Raw genomic sequence first — 10,036 nt, forward strand, 5'->3', positions numbered from 1 at the left:
CTTGTTTTCGCTCTTTCCTTAGAGAAAGAGTGATTTTGCATTCTATCCAGAAGTAAAACGCTGACCTGGGCTCTGGATTTTACATCCTCTTGACTCCTTTGCTGAAACCTTCAACTCTTGATTGTTTCCTTTCCTCTCAGTCATCTTAATCATCTCTCACTTCATCACATACTTTTCCTCAGTTAATGAGCAATGCACAAGTAATTTTCCTTAAACCAAATAAACACCTTCTCTTGAACCTATTGCCCTTTGGAATACTGTCTAAGAAAATACTTTTTTTTTTAAATAGATTTTTGCTATAGGGCATGTGTGTTGGCTGGAGAGACAGAGAGACAGAAGGCAAGAAATTACCCCTCCTTCCCCTAGAGGAGATGGCCACACCACCATCCCATCTCCTCCATTTTCTTACCAGGATTTGGAGCATGCACACACATGCCCAGTGTGAGTTTCAAGTCCTGGATCCAGGACTCAAACTGCTGTCAAACATGTGGGAGTATAGTGCGTTAACCACTATGCCACCTGCTGGTCCGAATCAGTGCCCTTTTTACCATTCTGCCTTCATTATCTTACACTCTGAGTTCAAGATCTGGTCCTACCAGTTCTCTTGTGCCTTGAACCCACTATCTCTGCTCGCAAACCTCAAAGAGCTACCCCAATCCTCTGATCCCTGTTTTCTCTATGTATAGCTACCCTCTATCTGCCTCATATCCAGCCTAGAATACATACTTGTATACTTGAATCTTCTTTCACCATTGCCTTTAACCTCTGTCCTTTGCCCCACTTGTCTGGAAAAATCACCCTCCATACCCTACAATTTGTTTTCTCTGTTCTGTCATTGTTGAAGAAAATGGCACCACTGGACAACTGGTGTCACAAGCCCATGGTTTCCAACTTCATATGTAATTTCCTTTCTTTCTTTCTTTCTTTCTTTCTTTCTTTCTTTCTTTCTTTCTTTCTTTCTTTCTTTCTTTCTTTTTTTTTTTTTTGATTTGCCAAAGAGTGCATGCATTTGTGCATGCATGCAAGAAAGAGAGAAAGAAAGAGAGAAAGCACTCTCCTATTGGAGATAGTCATGCTACAATACCTTCTCCATCTCACCCTCCTTTGGGATTGTGGATCCACACATATACATGCCTGGCATGTTTTTCTGTTTAAAATATATTTATTATTTACATTTAATCACTGTACATCTTTACAGTGTACAACATGGTTGGCATATTTTCAAACTGCTGGGTTTGGAACTCGAACTGTGCAGTTGACCATGTGGGATCTAGCCACCTTAGCCACCATGCCACTGGCTGGCTCCAGACAGATGTACTTACTACGCTTCTTCACTATCCTTTCACTTGTCTCTAGCCAGCTTCTCAATTATAGTCCCAACATTTACTACTTTCCTCAACTTCCCTACTGACCTCTCATCCACTCATTCTTGGACATTTAAGACAGTTCCTCCTCCCCCAAACCCCCTCCCCCCTTTTTAAACCATAAACAAAGCTATGGTAACCATTCCTATACATATTTATTTTTCCACTTGATTGAGATTTTTTTCTTAAATACCAAGTTCCTTGAAAGAATTAATCCTACCTGTTGCTGCCATTTTACTTTCTTTCTATTCACCACTCAACTTATTCTTATACAGTTTCTGCCCCCTCCACTTTGTTCAAATCCCTCTCTTCAAGACCAGCAGTTAGCATAATGGCTATGTCGCTGAACTCATACGTAGTCGACTGTGGTTTGAGTCCCGGACCCGGTGGCTTAAACTCATGCCGGGCACGTGTGCGTGCGTGCCCAAGATCCCGAGAGGAGAATGGAGGGGAAGGGATTGTGGTGTGGCCATCCCCCTGGGGGTTCATTTCTTGCTTTCTGTCTCTCTGTCTCTCTCTGTCTTTCTGGTGAGCACACGCATCCTATAGCAAAAACCTCTCAAAAAAAAATTCTTCTCTTCAAGGTCACCAATAGCTTTCATGTTGTCAATTTGAATTCATACTTAGGACCAAGTCCTTAGCTTATCAGGCCTCTTTGGTGCACCTAACACATCTCAGCATTCTCTCTAGTGTTTAAACTTAAGACTTCTAGTTTCCATGATTGTACTCTGAATGTTTTCCTATAAATATTAGCTAACACTCAGGCACTATACTAAGGGCTTTGTATGTACTACACGTTCATTTAAATCTCAAGCAAGCAAGGCTTAGAGAGGTGAAGTAATTTGCCCAATGTCACACAGTGGGAAGTGGCAGAGCCCAGAGGATATAAACCCACAAATTGGGTACAGAGCCCATTTTAATAATCATTGTGCTATACTGCTTATACTTGTAAACATGCTTTTTGGGTCTACTTTGTGATTCCATTTTTGCTTGTTTCTAGATATGGGAAATTTCCAGGACTCTTTCATTGGCCAATGGTGTCCCACTTACTTGCTCTGCATGGGGAATTTCATCCTTCTTCATGATTCTAACCACCTCCTATGCACTCTAAATACTCAAATCTATATACAGTCATGACTCATTCCCTGAACTTCAGACTGTCATAGCACCTTGTGGATGGACTCACCTGGGTGTTCCATTGGCACCTAGTACTCAATGTAAAAAACCAGTTCTCTTTTAGTAGTCCTTCTTCTATATTTGTTATATAGTTACATCATCCAGTTACCTAACCTAGAAAACATAGTGACATACCAGTTTCTCTTTCTCCTTTGCCCCCAGAACCCAATTAATCACCAAGTTGTTCTAATTCCATTTCCTAAACATTTTAAAAATCTTTCCCTCATTGTTATCCCCACTTCAAACTCTCTTTATCACTTGCTTGATGTATTGTGATAGTCTGCAGCCTGGCTTCTCTTCAGTCACCCTGAGTCATCTCATTAAAACACAGATCTGACCACGTCACTGCCCTTTTATGACTCAGTACTGTTAACAGGTACATTTTCAGTTCTTTAGCATGATACCTCTCACTTTCTGTGGTTAAGAGCATGGACTCTGGGGTTAAACTACCTGATTTGTTTTTACTTTATTTAAATTCATTTATTTTGCAGTTTATTTTCCCCCCATAGGGTATGTGCACTTGCTGGAGAGGAGAGAGACAGAGAAAAGGAAAGTGAAAATCTGCCCCTTGGGGGTTGGTCACACTAAAATAGCGTTTCCCTTCTTCTCCATTCTCCTTTTGGGATTTTGGGCTCTCATGCACGTGTGATTTTCAAGCCACTGGGTCTGAGATTCTAACCACAATCAGCCATGTAAGAATCCAACTGCCCTAACCACCATGCTACCTGCTGGCTCCTAAACTATCTGATTTGAATCTCAGTTCTGACAGTGTGTAACTTCAGATAAAGTCCCTAGTCTCTCTTTCTGTTTCCATATCTGTATTACAATTGTGAGGATTCATTCAGATACCCATATAAGGCTTTTAGTATAGTGCTTAGGAGATAAGTCCTCAAAAATTGTTAGCCATTGTCAATATTATGAATCAAGTCTTTCTCCTATTATTCTCTGCCTTCAAGTTTATGATTTAGTAATATCATATTGTTTATAGATCCATAGAGGCATCTTGCTGTTTCATAGCTCTGTGCCTTTCTACTGTTATTTTCTTAACCTCCTATGCTTTCTCACACTTGCTTGGAAAATATTCATCTCAGTCCTCAGCTCAGCATCATCTTCAGAACACCTACCCTGGCCCATCCCCCACATCCTCCATTCCCTGTCTGACTAATTGGCTCTCTTCTTTGACTTTATAGACTGTGTACACCTTTAATTTAGCACCTAACATAGCTAGTTGAAATTCTATGTTTATATATAAACAGATTTTTTTTTTTTAGTTCTTTGTACCCTCAGTACTTAGGCATAATGCCCAGCATACAGTAGGTGCTTAATAAATCTTCATTGATCTTAATGGTTTCCTTCTTCACTGAATAACTAGTTAGATATCCACATTTGTGGCTTACTTGACCAAGAAAATACTTCTCTTTCTCTTTACCAAACTGATCTTGCCCATATCAATAAATTACTCTACTGTTCATCTAATTATTCCAGCCAGGAGGCTTAAATCTCTCATTTCCCTCACCATCATCTAATTCATTAACATATATGTCAATTCTTTTTTTTTTTTGAGAGGTTTTTTGCCATAGGGTGCGTGCGCTCGCCAGACAGACAGAGAGAGACAGAGAGACAGAAAGCGAGAAATCACCCCCCGGGGGGATGGCCATGCCGCAATCCCTTCTTCTCCATTCTTCTCTTGGGATCTTGGGCACACATGCACACACGCCTGGCATGAGTTTTAAGCCACCAGGTCCGGGACTCAAACCGTGGTTGACTACATGGGAGTCCAGCGACATAGCCATTACGCTAACTGCTGGTCCCCATATATGTCACTTCTTTTGCCAAAACATATCATCCTTTTCATCTCTACTGCTACCATTATCATCCATCAATTAGTGTCAGCCTCCTAACTTGTCTCCATACTCCCATCCTTGCTGCTCTCCCCACCCTCTGCTTCACAGGACAGCCATAGTTTTACAACATATATGAAAACATGATACCTGTCCTGTTAAAAGCCTTCAGTGACTTCTCTCTCTATTAAGAATGAGATCCGACCCTTCACCATGGCCTATAGGTCCCTGTGTGGTCTGGTCCCTGCCAATTTCATCTCATACTTGTCTCTCACTATGTCCTAGTCACAGTGGCCTTTCAGTACCCAGAACATACCAAGCTCTTTCTTACCCTGGCATCTCTGTACATGGTTGCCTACTTTGCCTGAAACACTTGCCCTCTATCTATGTCTTCTTATTTCTGTTGTTTTTAATTAACCTGGCCAGTTCTTTCTTATCCTTTAAGATCTGGCCTTAAATGCCACATCTTCAGAGAGGACTTTCTTAGTGATGCTATCTAAATCTCTTTGATAGTTTGTCTCCACACCTGTGTACTTCCTTCATGGCACTTACTAGTTTGTAATTGAGTTTACTTATTTGTTACTTGTTCTTTAGTATGCCTTCCTAACCAGATATAAGTTCCATGACACAATCATAGCCACACTGTTCACCACTCTAGCCTCAATATTTGGCACAATGCCTAGCATACTGTTAGTATTTAATAAATAGTCATTGAATGACTGAATGACTTAATAAATCAATAATTCAATCAATAAAGCAGAGGTCTATATAAACTTTCTTTTTGGTCTTTTATGTAACAAAAACTAATTTAATTGCTAAGATGAATTCACGTTGCTCAACCTAGCTGAGCAGTTTTGTAGGAGAACTTAATCAAGCAAGAGAAGGATATACTTTTTAAACAGCTAGCTCTGAGGACCAGCAGGTGGTGTAATGGTTATTTCACTTGACTCCCATGTAGTCAACCATGGTTCAAGTCCTGGACCCAGCAGCTTAAAACTCACACTGGGCATGCGTGCATACATGCTCAAAATCCCAAGAGGAGAATGGAAGAGAAGGGATGATTGCTTGCTTTTTGTCTGTCTGGTGAGCACATAAAAAAAGAAAGAGAAGAAGAAAAAGAAAAAGAAAAAGAAAAAGAAAAAGAAAAAGAAAAAAGTTGACCCTTAGGCCCTTGAAGCTTGTTAGCGATTGGAGAGTGGTAACTGCAATACATAAACCAGTGGTTCTCAACAGGGACAATTTTGTTCTGCCCTCCAGGCCATTTGGCAATATCTGGAGACATTCTTGGCTGTCAAAACTGGAGGGAGATGCAGAGAGTATGCTACTGCCATCTAGTACACAGAGGTCTAGAATATTACTTACCATCTACAATACACAGGACAATCCCCTCACCACAAAGAAGTTTGCTACCAGAAAAGCCAATAGTGCTGGGGCTGAAAATCCAAAAGAGAAACAGCACTACCATATACTTTGTAAAACATAATAGAATGGTCAATTATAGATGTTGGTTGATTCTAAAGAACTTGCAAACACAAAAATGAAGCATTAATAAGCTCTCTTGTTTTCTAAGATTTACTTCTGTTCTTTAGAGCATTTTTCTGTTTTAAACAAAGAATATATCAATGTGCTTTAGGAAATTGCTGAATTCTCTGAAATTGTACCCCAAATTTTGTGTATTTAAACATTTATCTTGGAGGAGGAGCTGTGAGATTCTGCAAGGGGTTCATTGATACCCAAAAGATTAAAAACCACTGGTAAGGGGAACCAGCAGTTAGCGTAATGGCTATGTCGCTGGACTCCCACGTAGTCGACCGCGGTTCGAGTCCCGGACCCGGTGGCTTAAAACTCACGCCGGGCACGTGTGTGTGCGTGCCCAAGATCCCGAGAGGAGAATGGAGGAGAAGGGATTGCGGCATGACCATCCCCCCTGGGGGGTGATTTCTCGCTTTCTGTCTCTATGTCTCTCTCTGTCTGTCTGGCGAGCGCACGCGCCCTACAGTGAAAATCTCTCCCCCCTCCAAAAAAAAAAAACACCACTGGTAAGGAGAGATCTTTGTGCTTCTGGTATGTACTTTTTAAAATCATGTTTGTGGAATGCATATTCTGCAATATGTTTAGAGTATGTGTCTTGGAGGGGTGTCCTTTATACCTGCATTATAATAGCTCAGCTTCTTTCTAGTTGTCAGGATATACCAGTTTCACTGGGCTGTGAGGAGAACATGTTAAGCGATTTATATAAAAACCTTCTGAAATAGTAGGTACAACAGCAGGTGCTCTACAAATGTAAGTCTCTTCCTTCTGATAGGGTTATTGTGGAGATTGAATAAGATAATAAAATAATGCTTGAGATAGGACCAGCAGTTTGAATCCTGGACTCAGTGGCTTAAACTCACGCCGGGCACGTGTGCGTGCATGCCCAAGATCCCGAGAGGAGAATGGAGGAAAATGGATTGCGGTGTGGCCATCCCCCCTGGGGGGTGATTTCTCACTTTCTGTCTCTTTGTCTCTCTCTGACTCTCTGGTGAGCACACATGCCCTATAGCAAAAACCAGGGCACCCCAAAAATAATAATGCTTGAGAACTAAATGAAATAATGCATGTGTCACGTTGGCTGGTCAGCAGTAAGTGTTTAATAAATGTTTATTTTTTTTCTCATGTATTCTTTTTTTAGAGAGAGATATTTTTGCTATAGGGCATGTGTGCTCACCAGAGAGTCAGAGAGAGACAAAGAAACAGAAAGAGAGTGGCCACGCCACAATCCCTTCTACTCCATTCTCCTCTTGAGATTTTGCACCCCCCCTCCCATGCCCAGCATGAGTTTTAAGCCACTGGGTCTGGCACTTGAACCGTAGTCAACAACGTGGGAATCCAGTGACATAACCATTATGTCATCTACTGGGCCCCTCTCATGTATTCTTTACACCAAAAATTCTAGATCCTATGAAAGAGGATAAACCCAGAAATCTGATAGATTTGGGTTTGAACCTGGCTCTGCTATTTTACTAGTTGATCCTGGGCAAGTTACTTTCTGAGCCTTAGTTTTCTCCTCAGTAAATGGGGTATAATGCCTATCTCCCAGGATTGTTAAGAGACATTTATCAGATAATATATGTAAGACCTAGAATAAAGATAGACTAGAGATATAATAAGTGCTTAATCAATGTTAAGATTTTTACTCCTTCAAACAGTTCCTAAATCTTACCTATATAAAATCTTTCTTCAATAGGAGGATAGTTTGCTGAATACCTGGTACTATAACCTTATATAAATATAAAACTCAAATATACAATTTTTAGTATTTGTCTTCATTCATACTCAATTCCATTCATATAAGATATTAATATTTCATTTAGTTATGTTTTCAGCGCTTCATTCCATGAACTCTCAGTGTTAGAATGAGCTATTAGGCTAAATCCACATTACACTCAATAAATCACCATGATTGGTTTCTTTATATATTATGCACTCACTGGGTACCAAATTCTCACCACTGAGGAACTAAGGGGAACAGCTGTGAGGAGTTTTATCAATATTCATTAATAATAATATTACCTGAAATTTATTGAGTGCTTATTATATGCCAGCTACTGTTCTAAGCATTTTACTTTGTCCAACACATTTAATCTTCATGTTGACTTCCATTTTTATAAATGAGAAAACTAAAGCATAGATTGGCTAAATAATTTGTTGTACTTGGCATTGGCACATAGTACTATGATCCCTTCCCAGAGCTGGGCAATGAAAGTAGGTGTGTCTGATAAATATATTAACTTTTAAAGTTTTCTTTCCCTTCTTTCTGTTTTTTTCTTTTCTTTTCCTTTCTTTTCTTTCTTTCTTTTTTTTTTCCTTTTTTTTTTTTTTTTTTTTTTAAGTTTTTGCTACAGGGCAGGTGTGCTTACCAGAGAAGATAGAGAGAGGGAAAGTTGAGAAATCATCCCCCTGGGGTGGATGGCCATGCTTGTCTCCTCCATTCTTCTCTCAGGATTTTGGGCATGCATGAATACTTGTCTGGCATGATTTTCAAGCTGAGCTCAGGATTTGAACCGTGGTCAGTCATGTAGGAGTCCAGCATCTTAACCACCATGCCACTTGTTAGGCCCAAGTTTTAAAGTTTTAATTACAAAAAAACTGTTATATTTTTAAAAAGTGTTATACATACATGGTAAAAACATGAAAAATAACAATACTTTATGTACAATAAAGAGTAAGTCTTGGGAACCAGCAGTTAGCGTAATGGCTATGTCGCTGGACTCCCACGTAGTCGACCGCGGTTCGCATCCTGGACCCGGTGGCTTAAAACTCGTGCCGGGCACATGAGCGTGCGTGCCCAAGATCCCGAGAGGAGAATGGAGGAGAAGGGATTGCGGCGTGACCATCCCCCCGGGGGGTGATTTCTCGCTTTCTGTCTCTCTGTCTCTCTCTGTCTGGTGAGCGCACACGCCCTATAGTGAAAAACCTCTCCAAAAAAAAAAAAAAAGAGTAAGTTTTGACTTCTGGCTTCTATTAATAATAGCATAGCTTCTATCAGATTAACCTTTATGATAAATTAAAGATATTAAAGAATATCCCAAAATAGGGAGAAATAAAAATAATTTAGCTCTTGAAAGGAAAAAAGCACACTGGGTCAGAGTCACATTTATATGTATTTTATGTGGTAGGCGGTAAAGCTCAGGCAGAAAGCTGCAGGTCTATTAGCCTGAGGCATGAAAGCACAGAGTTCAGGGTTGCCAGAGTCTCATAATAGTCTCAAATCTAAAGATCTCAATAAAGCTTTACTCATGGGGCCAACAGGTAGTGTAGTAGTTAAGGCACTGGACTCCCATGCAGTCGACTGTGGTTCAAGTCCTGGACCCAGTAGCTTGAAACTTATGCTATGTGTGTGTGTGTACATATCCAAAATCCTGAGAGGAAAATGGAGAAGGGACTGTGCCATAGTCATTACCCCGGGGGGGGGGGGGGTTCTCGCTTTCTGTCTCTTTGTCTCTTTCTGTCTGTCTGGCTAGTGCACACGCCCTATAGCAAAAATCTCTAAAAGAATAATAAACTGGTCATTATTGCAAGAATCAGGAAAATCTCAATTTGAACAAGAAAAGATAATAAACAAATGATAACACTAACAAGTTATCTGACAAAGACTTTAAGGCAGCTATCATAAAAATGTCTCAACAAGCAATAGAAGCATCCTAGAAACAAAAACAAACAACCCCCCAAGCCACAAAACCTAGAAAGTATTAGAAAAGAAATAGAGGATATAATGAAGAGCCAAAGAGAAAATTTCAAACTGGAAAAGCCAACAACCCACATAAGAAATCTATTAGATTGGCTGAATAGAAGAACGAAGATGACAAAAAAAAAATCAATGAACTTAAAAACAAAACAATAGAAATTTTTACTCATCTGGACAACAGAGGAAAAAGAGACTGAAAAAAAAAAAGAACAGTCTCAGGGGTCTGTGGGACAAGAAGAAAAGATTGAACATTTGACAAGAGGTACCAGTCAATCCAGTGGGAAAAGGAAAACCTCTTCAGCAAATGGTGCTGGAAAAACTGGATTTCCACCTGCAGAAAGATGAATCTGAACCCCTACCTCTCACCTTTGACAAAAATCAAGTCAAGGTGGATCAAGGATCTAAATCTAAGACCTCAAACTATAAAA

General features: G+C 40.1%; 1 pseudogene; it reads right to left on the reverse strand.

Moving 5' to 3' along the window:
- The window catches only part of LOC102495719 (YJU2 splicing factor homolog pseudogene), a 19,137-nt pseudogene extending 16,690 nt beyond the window's left edge, over positions 1-2,447 (reverse strand).
- Positions 2,448-10,036: the final 7,589 nt, after the last annotated feature.

This window comes from Tupaia chinensis, unplaced genomic scaffold (genome assembly GCF_000334495.1).
Source record: "Tupaia chinensis unplaced genomic scaffold, TupChi_1.0 Scaffold145304_1, whole genome shotgun sequence".
NCBI lineage: Eukaryota > Metazoa > Chordata > Mammalia > Scandentia > Tupaiidae > Tupaia > Tupaia belangeri.